Genomic DNA, 20591 nt, shown 5'->3' with positions numbered 1-20591 from the left:
CAGCATTAGAACAGAAAAAACAGGGGCAATGAACAACAAAGCAGGGCCTGTACAAACCAGGACTGGAATTTTCGAGCCCAGCCTTTTGTTGCCAGTTTAAATTCAGTCCAATTAGTGGTGAGTTCTCTTTCGTTTTCTGGTACTGTGTCTGTTAATGGTCTCTGTGTGTGTCTGTGTGTGTCATGAAGAATCTTCCAAAGAGTTTTCGGTCTGAAGGAGATGACAGGATGTACTGATCAACTCAATGTTGATGATCATTTTTCTTGAAGTGAAGATAACATGGAGGAGGTGAAGATTTATGGGCCAGTAAAGACTTCTGTGATTGGGAGGGAAAATGGAGCATGTCATTGTTGGGGATAGTGATTTGGCAGTAAACTGTGCTCTTGTGCTCTCTTTGAAAGAACTTCTAAGCCTAATAACAATGATGTTGGTCTGGATGCTGAAAGGGGAAACTTGCTGAATGATAAGAGAAAAGACAGTCAAATATGTTCTTTTCGGTTATTTACAAAAAAATAAGTCATGGATGCTTTTCTAGCAGTAGACAACAAGAAATCTACAGGGGCAAACCAATTGGATCCTGGTCTGCTTAAGTGTGCAGCACCTAGCATTGTTGGCTCAAGAACCCACATTTTTTTTTATCCAACATTGTTATCAGGAAATATTCCAAAAGTATAGAAATCAGCTCTTGTGCTGCCGCTCCATAAGGGAGGGGGTAGTAGGGATCTTAGTAAGTATTGCCCCCATTCAAGGCATTTTTGTCTTGCTCAGATCTTTGAATCCTTGGTAAATGTACAACATTTTTATCTGAGAAATGTATTTTGAATGTAAACACATAAGGGTTTAGACCTGGGAATAGTACTATTACTATAGTACTATTGTAAATAGCCCATCCAACCAACTACCTACCTCATCCCCATATTTGTTTTTTTTGCTCTTTTGCACACCAGTATTTCTACTTGCACATCTTCATCTGCACATCTATCACTCCAGTGTCAATTGCTATATTGTAATTACTTCGCCACTATGGCCTATTTATTGCCTTACCTCCGTACTTCATTTGCACCCACTGTATACAGACTTTCTATTGTTATTGACTGTATGTTTGTTTATCCCATGTGTAACTCTGTGTTGTTTTTGTCGCACTGCTTTGCTTTATCTTGGCCAGGTCGCAGTTGTAAATGAGAACTTGTTCTCAACTGGCCTACCTGGTTAAATAAAGGTGAAATAAATACAAATATTTTCCTTTGAATTAGTTGTCCTCGATAGGCGTGAGCTCTGGCGCCTGTTCATGGTTTCATGATTATCTTAGTGACAGAACTCAGGCCATAGTGATTGATGGGGTTAAGTCCGCATTTATTGAAGTACATAAAGGTGTTCTGCAGGGGTCGATACTCGGACATGTTCTTTTCAATATTTATAAATATCAGATTTCAAGAAAGACCCATGTGCAGACTGTTGAAGTAACAATGTTTATTGCAACAACACAGGCAGGCAAATGACAGGTCAAGGCAGGCAGGGGTTGATAATCCAGAGTAGTGGGGCCAAGGTACAGGACATCAGGCAGGCCAGGGTCAGGTCAGGCAGAGGTCAGTAATCCAGAGTAGAGTCAAAGGCACAGGACACCAGGCAGGCTCAGAGTCAGGACAGGCAAGGGTCAAAACCAAGAGGAAGAGAAAAAGTGAGACTGGGGAAAGCAGGAGCTGAGACAAGATGCTGGTTGACTTGAACACAAAACAAACTGGCAATAGACAAAGAACACAGGTATAAGTACCCAGGGGATAATGGGGAAGATGGGTGACACCTGGAGGGGGTGGAGACAAGCACGAGGACAGGTGAAACAGATCAGAGCGTGACAATATAAATGCTATTGGTCAATCTGTTTCAATTTTTACATTTCATCTATATGCGGATGATACTATTATGCACACAATTGCCCCCACCGCTTGGCTGTGACAAGACTACATTCCAATTTTGCAGTTGTACAGGAAGTCCTTACTGATTTAAAACTCATACTTAATACGGGTATAATAAATGTTGTTTCCAAGTTCTCGTAAGATTGTCTAAGATGGATTACATCTTAACTTATTGGATGGTTCTTGCATAAAAATGCCTAGGTATTTGGATTGACAATGATTTATTGTTCTTAAAACATGACTGAGCTTTTACTTTTTAAGAAAACATATCTTGTCTCTCTCTAGTCAGCAGGGAGCAAATTGTGCAGTCAACCTTTCTACCTGTTCTTGAATATGGTGATACTATTTGTCAAAGTGCAGCAGTCTCTACTCTTAACCCCTTGAATGCCGTTTTTCATACCTCCCTTAGTTTTATTACTTATCACTGTATTATTTACCAAAAGATTGGCTGGACCTCTTTGAAGTCAAGTAGATCACATCACGTCAAGTAAATCCTGCTCCGCAAACTCCCGACTTGCTGAGTACACTGTTAAGATTTTAAATGAAAAGTTATCAAACCTGTAAATCAGCCTGTAATGTCCTTGCACCTTTAACAGTGGAATGATCTACAATACACCTTAAAATTGGAGGAATTGGTGCCTCTAAGCGATTTCAGACGGTTGTCGGGGGACGTTTTTACTGGAGAATTGTCTGGTTTTTATGATTGTGTTTAGCTTTTTGTGTCTTGTTGTGCACAATGTGTATTTTAATGTGTATATGAATGTGTATTTGAATATGTTTGTTGTATTTTGATTTTGTATTGTGGTGCTATACAGGGCTTATCTGGAAAAGAGACCTTTGTCTCAGCATTTACTCCCTGTCAAAAAAAAGGTTACCATGAAATGCTTACTTACAAGCCCTTAACCAACAATGCAGTTCAAGAAATAGAGTTAAGAAAATATTTACTAAATAAACTAAAGTACAGAAAATTATAAAAAGTAACAAGAAAATAACAAGGCTATATAAATATATATATACAGTTGAAGTCAGTTTACATACACCTTTGTGAAATACATTTAAACTCAGTTTTTCACAATTCCTGACATTTAATCCTAGTAAAAATTCCCTGTCTTGGGTCAGTTAGGATCACCACTTTATTTTAAGAATGTGAAATGTCAGAATAATAGTAGAGAGAATGATTTATTTCAGCTTTTATTTCTTTCATCACAGTGTATATACACTCAATTAGTATTTGGTAGCATTACCTTTAAATTGTTTAACTTGGGTCAAACATTTAGGGTAGCCTTCCACAAGCTTCCCACATAAATTGGGTGAAATTTGTCCCATTCCTCCTGACAGAGCTGGTGTAACTGTGTCATGTTTGTAAGCCTCCGTGCTCGTACACGCTTTTTCAATTCTGCCCACAAATTTACTATCAGATTGAGGACATGGGCTTTGTGTTGGCTCCAATAGTTTATATACACACATACACAACCACTCCACAAATTTCTTGTTGAAAAAAAAAAGTTTTAGCAAGTCGGTTAGGACATCTACTTTGTGCATGACACAAGTAATTTTTCCAACAATTGTTTACAGACAGATTATTTCACTGATAATTCACTGTATCACAATTCCAGTGGGTCAGAAGTTTACATACACTAAGTTGACTGTACCTTTAAAGAGCTTGGAAAATTCCAGAAAATAAATTAATGGCTTTAGAAGCTTCTGATAGGCTAATTGATATCATTTGAGTCAATTGGAAGTGTACCTGTGGATGTATTTCAAGGCCTACCTTCAAACTCTGTGCCTCTTTGCTTGACATCATGGGAAAATCAAAATAAATCAGCCAAGACCTCAGAGAAGAAAATTGTAGACCTCCACAAGTCTGGTTCATCCTTGGGAGCAATTGTACAAACAATAGTACGCAAGTATAAACACCATGGGACCACGCAGCCGTCATACCGCTCAGGAAGGGGACGCATTCTGTCTTCTAGAGATGAACGTACTTTTGGTGCGAAAAGTGCAAATCAATCCCAGAACAACAGCAAAGGACCTTGTGAAGATGCTGGAGGAAACAGGAACAAAAGTATCTATATCCACAGTAAAACGATATCGACATAACCTGAAAGGCCGCTCAGCAAGGAAGAAGCCACTGCTCCAAAACAAATTCAAATTTCAATTCAAATTTATTTTATATAGCCCTTCGTACATCAGCTGATATCTCAAAGTGCTGTACAGAAACCCAGCCTAAAACCCCAAACAGCAAGCAATGCAGGTGAAGAAGCACGGTGGCTAGGAAAAACTCCCTAGAAAGGCCAAAACCTAGGAAGAAACCTAGAGAGGAACCAGGCTATGTGGGGTGGCCAGTCCTCTTCTGGCTGTGCCGGGTGGAGATTATAACAAAACATGGTCAAGATGTTCAAATGTTCATAAATGACCAGCATGGTCGAATAATAATAAGGCAGAATAGTTGAAACTGGAGCAGCAGCACAGTCAGGTGGACTGGGGACAGCAAGGAGTCATCATGTCAGGTATTCCTGGGGCATGGTCCTAGGGCTCAGGTCCTCCGAGAGAGAGAAAGAAAGAGAGAATTAGAGAGAGCATATGTGGGATGGCCAGTCCTCTTCTGGCTGTGCCGGGTGGAGATTATAACAGAACATGGCCAAGATGTTCAAATGTTCATAAATGATCAGCATGGTCGAATAATAATAAGGCAGAACAGTTGAAACTGGAGCAGCAGCACAGCCAGGTGGACTGGGGACAGCAAGGAGTCATCATGTCAGGTAGTCCTGGGGCATGGTCCTAGGGCTCAGGTCCTCCGAGAGAGAGAAAGAGAGAAGGAGAGAATTAGAGAACGCACACTTAGATTCGAATAGGACAGGAGAAGTACTCCAGATATAACAAACTGACCCTAGCCCCCCGACACATAAACTACTGCAGCATAAATACTGGAGGCTGAGACAGGAGGGGTCAGGAGACACTGTGGCCCACTCCGAGGACACCCCCGGACAGGGCCAAACAGGAAGGATATAACCCCACCCACTTTGCCAAAGCACAGCCCCCACACCACTAGAGGGATATCTTCAACCACCAACTTACCATCCTGAGACAAGGCTGAGTATAGCCCACAAAGACCTCCGCCACGGCACAACTTAAGGGGGGGGGGGGGGGGGGGGGGGGGGGGGGGGCGCCAACCCAGACAGGATGACCACATCAGTGACTCAACCCACTCAGGTGACGCACCTCCTCCAGGGACGGCATGAGAGAGCCCCAGTAAAGCCAGTGACTCAGCCCCTGTAATAGGGTTAGAGGCAGAGAATCCCAGTGGAAAGAGGGGAACCGGCCAGGCAGAGACAGCAAGGGTGGTTCGTTGCTCCAGAGCCTTTCCGTTCACCCTCCCACTCCTGGGCCAGACTACACTCAATCATATGACCCACTGAAGAGATGAGTCTTCAGTAGAGACTTAAAGGTTGAGACCGAGTTTGCGTCTCTGACATGGGTAGGCAGACCGTTCCATAAAAATGGAGCTCTATAGGAGAAAGCCCTGCCTCCAGCTGTTTGCTTAAAAATTCTAGGGACAATTAGGAGGCCTGCGTCTTGTGACCGTAGCGTACGTGTAGGTATGTACGGCAGGACCAAATCAGAGAGATAGATAGGAGCAAGCCCATGTAATGCTTTGTAGGTTAGCAGTAAAACCTTGAAATCAGCCCTTGCTTTGACAGGAAGCCAGTGTAGAGAGGCTAGCACTGGAGTAATATGATCAAATTTTTTGGTTCTAGTCAGGATTCTAGCAGCCGTATTTAGCACCAACTGAAGTTTATTTAGTGCTTTATCCGGGTAGCCGGAAAGTAGAGCATTGCAGTAGTCTAACCTGGAAGTGACAAAAGCATGGATTAATTTTTCTGCATCATTTTTGGACAGAAAGTTCCTGATTTTTGCAATGTTACGTAGATGGAAAAAAGCTGTCCTTGAAATGGTCTTGATATGTTCTTCAAAAGAGAGATCAGGGTCCAGAGTAACGCCGAGGTCCTTCACAGTTTTATTTGAGACGACTGTACAACCATTAAGATTAATTGTCAGATTCAACAGAAGATCTCTTTGTTTCTTGGGACCTAGAACAAGCATCTCTGTTTTGTCCGAGTTTAAAAGTAGAAAGTTTGCAGCCATCCACTTCCTTATGTCTGAAACACATTCTTCTAGCAAGGGCAATTTTGGGGCTTCACCATGTTTAATTGAAATGTACAGCTGTGTGTCATCCGCATAGCAGTGAAAGTTAACATTATGTTTTCGAATAACATCCCCAAGAGGTAAAATATATAGTGAAAACAATAGTGGTCCTAAAACGGAACCTTGAGGAACACCGAAATTTACAGTTGATTTGTCAGAGGACAGACCATTCACAGAGACAAACTGATATCTTTCCGACAGATAAGATCTAAACCAGGCCAGAACTTGTCCGTGTAGACCAATTTGGGTTTCCAATCTCTCCAAAAGAATGTGGTGATCGATGGTATCAAAAGCAGCACTAAGGTCTAGGAGCACGAGGACAGATGCAGAGCCTCGGTCCGATGCCATTAAAATGTCATTTACCACCTTCACAAGTGCCGTCTCAGTGCTATGATGGGGTCTAAAACCAGACTGAAGCATTTCGTATACATTGTTTGTCTTCAGGAAGGCAGTGAGTTGTTGCGCAACAGCCTTTTCTAAAATTTTTGAGAGGAATGGAAGATTCGATATAGGCCGATAGTTTTTTATATTTTCTGGGTCAAGGTTTGGCTTTTTCAAGAGAGGCTTTATTACTGCCACTTTTAGTGAGTTTGGTACACATCCGGTGGATAGAGAGCCGTTTATTATGTTCAACATAGGAGGGCCAAGCACAGGAAGCAGCTCTTTCAGTAGTTTAGTTGGAATAGGGTCCAGTATGCAGCTTGAAGGTTTAGAGGCCATGATTATTTTCATCATTGTGTCAAGAGATATAGTACTAAAACACTTGAGTGTCTCTCTTGATCCTAGGTCCTGGCAGAGTTGTGCAGACTCAGGACAACTGAGCTTTGAAGGAATACGCAGATTTAAGGAAGAGTCCGTAATTTGCTTTCTAATAATCATAATCTTTTCCTCAAAGAAGTTCATGAATTTATCACTGCTAAAGTGAAAGTCATCCTCTCTTGGGGAATGCTGCTTTTTAGTTAGCTTTGCGACAGTATCAAAAAGGAATTTCGGATTGTTCTTATTTTCCTCAATTAAGTTAGAAAAATAGGATGATCGAGCAGCAGTAAGGGCTCTTCGATACTGCACAGTACTGTCTTTCCAAGCTAGTCGGAAGACTTCCAGTTTGGTGTGGCGCCATTTCCGTTCCAATTTTCTGGAAGCTTGCTTCAGAGCTCGGGTATTTTCTGTGTACCAGGGAGCTAGTTTCTTATGAGAAATGTTTTTAGTTTTTAGGGGTGCAACTGCATCTAGGGTATTGCGCAAGGTTAAGTTGAGTTCCTCAGTTAGGTGGTTAACTGATTTTTGTCCTCTGGCATCCTTGGGTAGGCAGAAGGAGTCTGGAAGGACATCAAGGAATCTTTGTGTTGTCTGTGAATTTATAGCACGACTTTTGATGATCCTTGGTTGGGGTCTGAGCAGATTATTTGTTGCAATTGCAAACGTAATAAAATGGTGGTCCGATAGTCCAGGATTATGAGGAAAAACATTAAGATCCACAACATTTATTCCATGGGACAAAACTAGGTCCAGCGTATGACTGTGACAGTGAGTGGGTCCAGAGACATGTTGGACAAAACCCACTGAGTCGATGATGGCTCCGAAAGCCTTTTGGAGTGGGTCTGTGGACTTTTCCATGTGAATATTAAAGTCACCAAAGATTAGAATATTATCCGCTATGACTACAAGGTCCGATAGGAATTCAGGGAACTCAGTGAGGAACGCTGTATATGGCCCAGGAGGCCTGTAAACAGTAGCTATAAAAAGTGATTGAGTAGGCTGCATAGATTTCATGACTAGAAGCTCAAAAGACGAAAACGTCATTTTTTTTTTTGTAAATTGAAATTTGCTATCGTAAATGTTAGCAACACCTCCGCCTTTGCGGGATGCACGGGGGATATGGTCACTATTGTAGCCAGGAGGTGAGGCCTCATTTAACACAGTAAATTCATCAGGCTTAAGCCATGTTTCAGTCAGGCCAATCACATCAAGATTATGATCAGTGATTAGTTCATTGACTATAATTGCCTTTGAAGTAAGGGATCTAACATTAAGTAGCCCTATTTTGAGATGTGAGGTATCATGATCTCTTTCAATAATGACAGGAATGGAGGTGGTCTTTATCCTAGTGAGATTGCTAAGGCGAACACCGCCATGTTTAGTTTTGCCCAACCTAGGTCGAGGCACAGACACGGTCTCAATGGTGATAGCTGAGCTGACTACACTGACTGTGCTAGTGGCAGACTCCACTATGCTGGCAGGCTGGCTAACAGCCTGCTGCCTGGCCTGCACCCTATTTCATTGTGGAGCTAGAGGAGTTAGAGCCCTGTCTATGTTGGTAGATAAAATGAGAGCACCCCTCCAGCTAGGATGGAGTCCGTCACTCCTCAGCAGGTCAGGCTTGGTCCTGTTTGTGGGTGAGTCCCAGAAAGAGGGCCAATTATCTACAAATTCTATCTTTTGGGAGGGGCAGAAAACAGTTTTCAACCAGAGATTGAGTTGTGAGACTCTGCTGTAGAGCTCATCACTCCCCCTAACTGGGAGGGGGCCAGAGACAATTACTCGATGCCGACACATCTTTCTAGCTGATTTACACGCAGAAGCTATGTTGCGCTTGGTGATCTCTGACTGTTTCATCCTAACATCGTTGGTGCCGACGTGGATAACAATATCTCTATACTCTCTACACTCGCCAGTTTTAGCTTTAGCCAGCACCATCTTCAGATTAGCCTTAACGTCGGTAGCCCTGCCCCCCGGTAAACAGTGTATGATCGCTGGATGATTCTCAAGTCTAATACTGCGGGTAATGGAGTCGCCAATGACTAGAGTTTTCAATTTGTCCGAGCTAATAGTGGGAAGCTTCGGCGTCTCAGACCCCGTAACGGGAGGAGTAGAGACCAGAGAAGACTCGGCCTCTGACTCCGACCCGCTGCTTAATGGGGAAAACCGGTTGAAAGTTTCTGTCGGCTGAATGAGCGACACCGGTTGAGCGTTCCTACAGCATTTCCTTCCAGTAACCGTGAGAAAGTTGTCCGGCTGCGGGGACTGTGCCAGGGGATTTATACTACTATCTGTACTTACTGGTGGCACAGACGCTGTTCCATCCTTTCCTACACTGAAATTACCCTTGCCTAGCGATTGCGTCTGAAGCTGGGCTTGTAGCACAGCTATCCTCGCCGTAAGGCGAGTACAGCGACTGCAATTAGAAGGCATCATGTTAATGTTACTACTTAGCTTCGGCTGTTGGAGGTCCTGACGAATCGTGTCCAGATAAAGCGTCCGGAGTGAAAAAGTTGAGTAGGAAAAAACAAACATATAAACGGTAATTAAAAAGTAAAAACCGTAAATTTGTCAGGTAGCAAAACAGGTTGGCAACAAAACGCACAGCAACTCAAAAACAAGTCTGCAAGTCGTGACCGGAAATGTCGTGACCGGGTATACCGTCGAAATGTTGTCGCGCTGTAGCATTGCCTTCAAATTGTTTAACTGGGTCAGGTTTCAAGGTATTGGAGTGGCCATCACAAAGCCCTGTCCTCAAACCACTATCAAAAAGCCAGACTATGGTTTGCAACTGCACATGGGGACAAAGACTTTTTGGCGAAATGTCCTCTGGTCTGATGAAACAAAAATAGAATGGTTTAGACGTAATGACCATCGTTATGTTTGGAAGAAAAAAGGGGAGGCTTGCAAGCCGAAGAACATCATCCCAACCGTGAAGCACGGGGGTAGCAGCATCATGTTGTGGGGGTGCTTTGCTGCAGGAGGGACTGGTGCACATCATGAGGATTGAAAATTATGTGGATATATTGAAGCAACATCTAAAGACATCAGTCAGGAAGTTAAAGTTTGGTCACAAATGGGTCTTCCAAATGGACAATGACCCCAAGCATACTTCCAAAGTTGTGGCAAAATGGTTTAAGGACAACAAAGTCAAGGTATTGGAGTGGCCATCACAAAGCCCTGTCCTCAATCCTATAGAAAATGTATGGGCAGAACTGAAAAAGCGTGTGTGAGTAAAGAGGCCTACAAACCTGACTCAGTTACACCAGCTCTGTCAGGAGGAATGGGCCAAAATTCACCCAACTTATTGTGGGAAGCTTGTGGAAGGCTACCCGAAACCTGACCCAGTTAAACAATTTGAAGGCAATGCTACCAAATACTAATTGAGTGTATGTAAACTTCTGAACCACTGGGAATGTGATGAAAGCTGAAATAAATCACTCTCTCTACTATTATTCTGACATTTCACATTCTTAAAATAAAGTGGTGATCCTAACTGTCCTAAGACAGGGAATGTTTACTTGGATTAAATGTCAGGAATTGTGAAAAACTGAGTTTAATTGTTTTTGGCTAAGGTGTATGTAAACTTCCGACTTCAACTGTATATATATACACATTACCATTCAGAAGTTTGGTGTCACTTAGAAATGTCCTTGTTTTTGAAAGAAAAACATATTTTTTGTCCATTAAATAACATCAAATTGATCAGAAATACAGTGTAGACATTGTTAATGTTGTAAATGACTATTGTAGCTGGAAACGGATGATTTTGTATGGAATATCTGCATAGGCCCATTATCAGCAACCATCACTCCTGTGTTGACAATTTTCAGGGCCTTCCTTTGACACCGCCTGGTGTAAAGGTCCTGGATGGCAGGCAGCTTAGCCCCAGTGATGTTCTGGGCCGTATGCACTACCCTCTGTAGTGCCTTGCGGTTGAAGGCTGAGCAATTGCCGTACCAGGCAGTGATGCAACTAGTCAGGATATTCTCGATGTTGCAGCTGTAGAACTTTAGAGGATCTCAGGTAGAACCTTTAGAGGATCTCAGGACCCATGCCAAATCTGGCAGTTTAGCCCCAGTGATGTCGTCGATGCACTTATTGATAAAGCCCGTGACTGATGTGGTTTACTCCTCAATGTCATCGGAAGAATCCCAGAACATGTTCCAGTCTGTGATAGCAAAACAGTCCTGTAGTTTAGCATCTGCTTCATCTGACCACTTTTTTATAGACCGAGTCACTGGTGCTTCCTGCTTTAATTTTGGCTTGTAAGCGGGATTCAGGAGGATAGAGTTGTGGTCGGATTTACCAAATGGAGGGTGAGGGAGAACTTTGTACGCATCTCTGTGTGTGGAGTACAGGTGACGTATAATTTGTTTCCCTCTGGTTGCACATTTAACATGTTGATGGAAATTTGGTAGAACTGATTTAAGTTTCCCTGCATTAAAATCTCCGGCCACTAGGAGCACCGCCTCTGGGTGAGTGGTTTCCTGTTTGCTTATTTCCTTATACAGCTGACTGAGTGCGATCTTAGTGCCAGCATCTGTCTGTGGTGGTAAATAAACAGCCAGGAAAAGTACAGCGGAAAACTCTCTAGGCAAGTACTGTGGCCTGCAATTTATCACAATATACTCAAAATCGAGAGACCTCCTTAGATTTCATGCACCAGCTGTTGTTTACAAATACGCACAGACCGTCCCCCCTTGTCTTACCGGAGTGTGCTGTTCTATCTTGCCGGAGCAGCATGTATTCCGCTAGCTGAATATCCATGTTGTCATTCAGCCACGATTCCGTGAAACATTGGATATTACAGTTTTTGATGTCCTGTTGGTAGGATATTCGTGATCGTACCTCGTCTAGTTTATTGTCCAATGATTGCACGTTGGGAAGTAGTATTGAATCTTAACCTTTTCCGGGTCCTGATCAGGCATCCGGCTCTTTGTACCTGCATCGCTTCCTCTTACAAATAACGGGGATGTCGTCCCTGTTGGGTGTTTGGAGAATGTCCAAACATTGTCTAATCCAAGGTGAGTGATCGCTGTCCTGATATTCAGATGCTTTGTTTTGCCGTAAGATATGGTTGCAGAAACATTATGTACAAAATACGTTTTTAAAAAACGTGAAAAAAACCACATAATAGCACCATTGGTTGGGCGCCCGTAAAACCGCTGCCATTTCTTCTGGCAACATTTTGTAGGATCATCCACAAGCTATACAGAGGGTGCTCTGGCAAGCAAATAGCAGAGACCTGAGGACATCGTCCAACCTGGAACTGAGACAGACCAGATACAACATCAATTAGTACGGAGGTGTGAAGTGAGAGGTGTCGAAGACTTTGAGCCCAACAAATGGCAAGAGTCTCTCACAGCCTACCCCAAACAAATCCAGAGGCCTTTGAAGCCCTCTCTCGCTGTTCAAAGATCATCCACTGGCATTTCATACAATAAATCTGCCCTCCAGAAATAGAAGCTTCTCCCAAGTGGGTGTGACACCTACTCCCATTGCCTGCTGCACTGCTGCTTGGATTCCACCTGGCGATCTGTTCACCATCTGCCCTGGTCTGTCTCCCCCTGTCTGGTACAGGTACCCCCACCACACTCCCCCCTCTCTCCCAAGCTTTCGCTCACCTCTAGCACATACGCGTTGTTGGGGCGAGTGACTCTGAACTAGCCGCAAGCCGTTATAGATTTTTTCTTGTGCATTTTGCTACTTGTGACCAACCAGCTCAAATAGGTCTTATGTAGCAAAATCTGAAATTGTGTTTTTTACATTGGATAAAAGTAGAGACTCAGAGCTACAAAATTGTATATCATACTCTGCAATATGAGAGTATGTAGAGAGTTGAAAGTTGATATGCTTGTAAACTCACTTTTGAGAAAAGGGCCTTGTTTTGGCCGCTGCAGTTATCACAATTCAGGTACACACGTGTTTCCCCAGCTCCGTAGTTGGTGAAGAAATTGTGCATTTAGTTGATGACTGCGCTGTTGCCTTTGCTGGATGACATGCCTTCATCAATCAAGTAGCTGACTTGTTGTGGGTTTCCATCACAGCAGACACCAAACAAGACACACTTGAGAGGAGTTAAAAAGTAGATGAGACATTGCTGCATAAGGTCAGGATAGTGCACCTGCAAACAACAAAAGAACATTAAGATAAATTACAATTAACTGTCTCACCGTTGTCAGTCTTTACACAGCTCAGTGAAAGGTATTTACCTGCCTTCTATATGAACTCAGCAAAAAAGAAACGCTCCCTTTTTCAGAACCCTGTCTTTCAAAGATAATTCGTAAAAATCCAAATAAACTTCACAGATCTTCATTGTAAAGGGTTTAAACACTGTTTCCCATGCTTGTTCAATGAACCATAAATAATTAATGAACATGCACCTGTGGAACAGTCGTTAAGACACCAACAGATTACAGGAGGTAAGCAATTAAGGTCACAGTTATGAAAACTTTGGACACTAAAGAGGCCTTTCTACTGACAATGAAACATGTCAAAAGAAAGACGCCCATGGTCCCTGCTCATCATGCCTTAGGCATGCTGCAAGGAGGCATGAGGACTGCAGATGTGACCAGGGCAATAAGTTGCAATGACCGTACTGTGAGATGCCTAGGACAGCACTACCGTGAGACAGGACGGACAGCTGATCATCCTCGCAGTGGCAGACCACGTGTAACAACACCTGCACAGGATCGGTACATCCGACCATCACACCTGCGGGACAGGTACAGGATGGCAACAACAACTGCCCGAGTTACACCAGGAATGCACAATCCCTCCATCAGTGCTTAGACTGTCCGCAATAGCCTGAGAGAGGCTGGACTGAGGTCTTGTAGGCCTGTTGTAAGGCAGTTCCTCACCAGACATCACTGGCAACAAGTCGCCTATGGGCACAATCCCACTGTCGCTGGACCAGACAGGACTGAAAAAAAGGGGAAAAAAGTGATCTTCACTGACGAGTCGCGGTTTTGTCTCACCAGGGGTGATGGTCGGATTTGCGTTTATCGTAGAAGGAATGAGTGCTACACCAAGGCCTGTACTCTGGAGAGGGATCGATTTAGAGGTGGAGGGTCCGTCATGGTCTGGGGCGGTGTGTCACAGCATCATCGGACTGAGCTTTTTGTCATTGCTGGCAATCTCAATGCTGTGCGTTACAGGAAGACATCCTCCTCCCTCATGTGGTACCCTTCCTGCAGGCTCATCCTGACATGACAATGCCCCCAGCCATACTGCTCGTTCTGTGTGTGATTTCATGCAAGACAGGTATGTCAGTGTCCTGCCGTGGCAAGTGAAGAGCCTGGATCTCAATCCCATTGAGCACGTCTGGGACCTGTTGGATCGTAGGGTGAGGGCTAGGGCTATTCCCCCCAGAAATGTCCGGGAACTTGCAGGTGCCTTTGTGGAAGAGTGAGGTAACATCTCACAACAAGACCTGGCAAATTTGGTGCAGTCCATGAGGAGGAGATGCACTGCAGTACTTCATGCAGCTGGTGGCCACACCAGATACTGACTGTTACTTTTGATTTTGACCCCCCATTTGTTCAGGGACACATTATTCCATTTCTGTTAGTCACATGTCTGTGTTATGTCTCAGTTGTTGAATCTTGTTATGTTCATATAAATATTTACCCATGTTCAGTTTGCTAAAAATAAACGCAGTTGAGAGTGAAAGGACATTTCTTTTTTTGCTGAGTTATATATATATATACAGTGCCTTGCGAAAGTATTTGGCCCCCTTGAACTTTGCGACCTTTTGCCACATTTCAGGCTTCAAACATAAAGATATAAAACTGTATTTTTTTGTGAAGAATCAACAACAAGTGGGACACAATCATGAAGTGGAACGACATTTATTGGATATTTCAAACTTTTTTAACAAATCAAAAACTGAAAAATTGGGCGTGCAAAATTATTCAGCCCCCTTAAGTTAATACTTTGTAGCGCCACCTTTTGCTGCGATTACAGCTGTAAGTCGCTTGGGGTATGTCTCTATCAGTTTTGCACATCGAGAGACTGACATTTTTTCCCATTCCTCCTTGCAAAACAGCTCAAGCTCAGTGAGGTTGGATGGAGAGCATTTGTGAACAGCAGTTTTCAGTTCTTTCCACAGATTCTCGATTGGATTCAGGTCTGGACATTCTAACACCTGGATATGTTTATTTTTGAACCATTCCATTGTAGATTTTGCTTTATGTTTTGGATCATTGTCTTGTTGGAAGACAAATCTCCGTCCCAGTCTCAGGTCTTTTGCAGACTCCATCAGGTGTTCTTCCAGAATGGTCCTGTATTTGGCTCCATCCATCTTCCCATCAATTTTAACCATCTTCCCTGTCCCTGCTGAAGAAAAGCAGGCCCAAACCATGATGCTGCCACCACCATGTTTGACAGTGGGGATGGTGTGTTCAGGGTGATGAGCTGTGTTGCTTTTACGCCAAACATAACGTTTTGCATTGTTGCCAAAAAGTTCCATTTTGGTTTCATCTGACCAGAGCACCTTCTTCCACATGTTTGGTGTGTCTCCCAGGTGGCTTGTGGCAAACTTTAAACAACACTTTTTATGGATATCTTTAAGAAATGGCTTTCTTCTTGCCACTCTTCCATAAAGGCCAGGTTTGTGCAATATACGACTGATTGTTGTCCTATGGACAGAGTCTCCCACCTCAGCTGTAGATCTCTGCAGTTCATCCAGAGTGATCATGGGCCTCTTGGCTGCATCTCTGATCAGTCTTCTCCTTGTATGAGCTGAAAGTTTAGAGGGACGGCCAGGTCTTGGTAGGTTTGCAGTGGTCTGATACTCCTTCCATTTCAATATTATCGCTTGCACAGTGCTCCTTGGAATGTTTAAAGCTTGGGAAATCTTTTTGTATCCAAATCCGGCTTTAAACTTCTTCACAACAGTATCTCGGACCTGCCTGGTGTGTTCCTTGTTCTTCATGATGCTCTCTGCGCTTTTAACGGACCTCTGAGACTATCACAGTGCAGGTGCATTTATACGGAGACTTGATTACACACAGGTGGATTGTATTTATCATCATTAGTCATTTAGGTCAACATTGGATCATTCAGAGATCCTCACTGAACTTCTGGAGAGAGTTTGCTGCACTGAAAGTAAAGGGGCTGAATAATTTTGCACGCCCAATTTTTCAGTTTTTGATTTGTTTTAAAAAGTTAGAAATATCCAATAAATGTTGTTCCACTTCATGATTGTGTCCCACTTGTTGTTGATTCTTCACAAAAAAATACAGTTTTATATCTTTATGTTTGAAGCCTGAAATGTGGCAAAAGGTCGCAAAGTTCAAGGGGGCCGAATACTTTCGCAAGGCACTGTATAATCCCAATCCATAGACTACTAGCAAAACATACCGATCGTCATAGCTAGCTCAAGTTAACCAAATAGGTTCAATGTTAGCAAGCAAGCCAGCCATCGAACGTCAGCTGGCTAGCTAACAGCAAGCTTTAACTTGCAATGAAAACAACTTTCGGACAAAATAAGAAATGTATAATATATGAAACTGTTGCTTGACTCTTACCTGTATACATGGATGAAAGCTTCATGGCAGACTGCAACCCCTTTCAATAAATGGTCCTGTGTTGTTTCCGTTTAGTTTGCACAACTTGCTTGGCCTGTTGTGTCAAGTCACTGATTCACACTGACCGTGTGCAATGACATAAGAATCATCACATCTTTCTCCCTCTCTGTCATGGATGCCATGGTTGCCCTTAGTTTAAAGATGTAATCCGGAGACGTGTTTTAAGCAACAGACTTCAGTGTTCTCTTTTAGACTCCATGTGCATTTACAATCAAACGCCAGAATTATATTAATCTCCTTATCATACTCTGCTTCTACCAGACATTACACTGATTTCAAAACTTAGTCAACTTCCATGACAGCAACACTGTTGATCACCGTTTCTTCCCCATCACTGTCATCAGAAGACTACAATGTTTTACCTAAATCAAGGATTTCCTCATAGTCTGATTCATTTTCAGAGTCAGAGAGAGTCAGCATGCCATGATTGTCCTCTAGATAGTCCATCACAACTTTTTCCCACTGACCTTATTTGATAGCGCCTGATAAATTCAGGGCAGCAGGTCACTTTATGGACACAAGGTGCTACACCGCAGACCAATCTGAATCATCTCTCAGCATGTCCAGCCCACTCATTATCTCAGCTAATCATGGCTAGCGGGAAGGTTCCTGACTTTTTCTTTGGCTAAACCAACTAGGCTGGTAATTTCACAACTTTATTCGTATTTAGAGATGGCATAAAAGTTTGTTATTAAGGCACATGAAAGTTCACATGTCCGAAAAGGCATTTCTGCCAAAAAATGCATTTTGATAAAAAATTTTTTTTTACATTGAAACGGCTCTCCTTTGAAGTCGTGAATTGCAACATATGCCTAATTACCTGAAACAGGTCACATTTGGCTATTTGCCTCATGACTCCTGCATGCTTTGTGGACTATGAACTTTCTTGTTTACCCAACCGTGGGACAGACCATGTAAGTCCCCACACTCGGGACTCTGACTCTCTATTGGTTACACGGACTCTTGGCCTCCCATCCAATTCTAGCCACCTCGTGCCGGCTTTGTATTCATGTTACCTGATGAAATTGCTGTACAATATGATCTTGTTGCCATCTAATGCACATTCAAATGTCATAAATCAACACTGCAGAGCTTTCCCTTTCCTCTGCCGTACCTTGATTGTATTACTGCTGATGATATCTGGTAATGTGCATGTACACCCTGGCCCATCTACTGTTACTAGCCCCAATTCTGACTTGTGCTTTGATATCACCTTCACTGGTTTCTGCTCTTGTAAAAGCCTGGGTTTTCTGAATGTTAACACTAGAAGCGGATTACCTAAAATGGATCAATTGAAAGTGTGGGTTCACCGCTCCAATTCAGATGTGTGTTTTACTGAGATGTGGTTAAGGAAGAGTGTTTTGAATAATGATGTTAACCTTTCTGGTTATAACCTTTTTCGGCAAGACAGATCTTCCAAAGGTGCAGGAGTGGCAATCTTTACCAGGGATCACCTTCAGTGCTCGGTTGTCTCCACCAGGTCTGTCCCCAAGCAATTTGAATTGCTGGTTTTAAGCATTAAACTTTCAAATAGCTCTTTGTTTACTGTTGCTGGGTGCTATCGTCCTCCATCAGCACCGGCCTGTATCCTACCTGCCCTAAGCGCTCTCCTGGCCCCTTACACTAAGTCTGAATTTGTCCTGCTAAGTGACCTAAACTGGGACATGCTTAAACCACCTGACCAAGTCCTAAGCAATGGGACTCCCTAAATATTTCTTAGATTATTAACAAGGTATGACTCCAAACACAGAGGAGAGGCTACTCTCCTCGATGTTATCATCAAAAATAATCCTGATAGGTATCAGTCTGGTGTTTTCTGTAATGACCTTAGTGATCACTGTTTTACAGCCTGTGTTCATAATGGCTGCTCAGTGAAACGACCTGTTCTGATTTGTCATAGACGCTTGCTAAAAAACTTGAATGAGCAAGCCTTCCTTCATGACCTGGCCTCTGTAAATTGGTATAGAATCAGCTTGATCCCCTCTGTTGAAGACGCTTGGACCTTATTTTTTGATATTTTCAGTGGTATTGTTAACAAACACGCCTCCATAAAGAAAATTAGAATTAATAACAGGTTCAGCCCCTGGTTCGACCATGATCTTGCAGAGTTACTCCATCTCAAGAATTGTATTTGGCGAAAGGCTCGGCACACGCATACTCAGGCTGACTGGCTCTCGTTCAGGGAAATGAGAAGGCCAAAGTTAGTTACTTTATGGAGCAGTACTCTCTCTGTGGGTCTAACCCCAAGAAGTTCTGGAAAATGGTTAAAGACCTGGAGAATAAACCCTCCTCCTCACAGCTGCCCATGTCCCTTAATGTTAAAGATGTGGTTGATACTGACAAGAAGCACATGGCTGAGCTCTTTAATCACCACTTCATTCAGTCAAGATTCCTATTGGACTCAGCCATGCCTCCTTGCCCATCCAACATTTCCTCATCTCCCACCTGATGCTCCTCCCTCTTTTTCCCCTGCCCCGCTACAAAGTCCGGCTTCTTCACCTGCGTGATCATATGAGACCAGCCACCTGGACAGCTAATTAAACTGTTTCTGTCTGTATTAAAGCCCTGTTGTGAAAAACTAATTCTGATTGGCTGGGCGTGGCTCCCAAGTGGGTGGCCTATGGCTGCGCCCTTGCCCAGTCATGTGAAATCCATAGATTAGCGCCTAATGAATTTATTTAAATTGACTGATTTGTTTATATGAACTTTAACTCAGTAAAATAATTTATATTTTTGTTGGGTACATTTGACTTTTGTCCCAGTCACTTTAGACCAATAGACCATAGTAGCCCCACTCAGCGCCCCTGGTAGGCTTTCGGTGACATCAATGACAGAACAACAACAACACAAGCGTTCATGTTCCATGGTGAGCCAAGTCAGAAAGGAGAGGCAATACGGGCACACCTGGTAGCCAAATTGAGGACATTTGTCATGCAGTGAGAGTTGACTGGATACAACGGATTCGGTTCAATCAGTTCAGTTCAGTCAGTCATCCTGATGAGCCCTTCCTAGCTAGCTAATTTACGCTTGTGGCTAGAAACTTCAGCAAGAATTTAAAACTTGTCTGCCGAAGTTGGGAGTGTTCAGAATCATCCAGATTTTATCGGAGTAATTGTTCATCTTTTTTTTAACCACAATGTAATGTTAGACATTAAGGCCTTAGTTATACCAAATTTCTTATCGGTGACAATCACGACAATAAATATGATTTCGCTGTCACCCTGGCCTTGTGCCGGGTGTAGATTTACACTACACGTCACTGAGCCTCTCACATTAAACAACCGTGTATCCTGTCTTGCCAACGCAGTGGGGTGTGTCACACTTTAGAAGATTCTTCACTTGGTTGTGAAGATTATTGATACCATGCTGTCTCGCAAAAACAATGATGTGATGATATGATTCGATTGTTAAAGTAGCTAGAACAAGCTGTGTCTCAAAGCAGCCTCAAACGTTTTCAGTCAGACATTCACGCTTGCTATATATAGAGTTGAAATATCTAGCCAACACTTTGAATAACATTGCTTGTGAACTTCAGAGCTGTAATGATTTGATACGGGCTTTAAAGGCAAGTACGAAGGCCTACTGGTAGTAGGGTACTAGGGGGTAACTGCTTAGGAGACTAAACTATAAAGGGAAATAAATGGCTACAGTAAAAATGTTTTTGGCTATTTCATGAAATGTTATTTTTATTTTTTAGAAAAGGTATCGGTGTAACTGCTCCCCCCCATAGGATAACTGGCCCCCAGGCGTGCCAGTTACTCTGGTAGGAGATTATGGCATAAGGTTTCACATGTTTGTTAAAATCTATTCAATCATTTTTATTTAGAAATTCTTTAGTAAGTAATACTTGAAAGCTAAGTGTAGTTGTCTTATTTTAATTATTTAAATGAAATATGGGTAATAATGGTATTACACGTTACCATTAATATCCACACTGTGAGGAGATTTGATGTAAACTCCCTCTTTTTAAATCATCTGCACATTAATTTAATTTTTGTTCCTTTTTTTATATAATCCATTATGTACAATTGCACTAAATTTTCAATAGTTGTTTTTATTTCATTACAAAAAGTATTAATTAGAATATAATTTAACTAATAACATTGGAATATAACATTTA

The 20591-nt window shown here is 42.7% G+C and overlaps 1 protein-coding gene across 1 annotated transcript in view; it reads right to left on the bottom strand.

The window, feature by feature from the left end:
• Positions 1–20591, bottom strand: part of LOC139386660 (RAN binding protein 9) — a 371620-nt gene that overhangs the window by 74521 nt on the left and 276508 nt on the right. The window lies entirely within an intron of this gene.

The sequence above is a fragment of the Oncorhynchus clarkii genome, chromosome 28, assembly GCF_045791955.1.
Source record: "Oncorhynchus clarkii lewisi isolate Uvic-CL-2024 chromosome 28, UVic_Ocla_1.0, whole genome shotgun sequence".
Taxonomy (NCBI): domain Eukaryota; kingdom Metazoa; phylum Chordata; class Actinopteri; order Salmoniformes; family Salmonidae; genus Oncorhynchus; species Oncorhynchus clarkii.
This window is presented reverse-complemented; position numbering and strand designations above follow the sequence as displayed.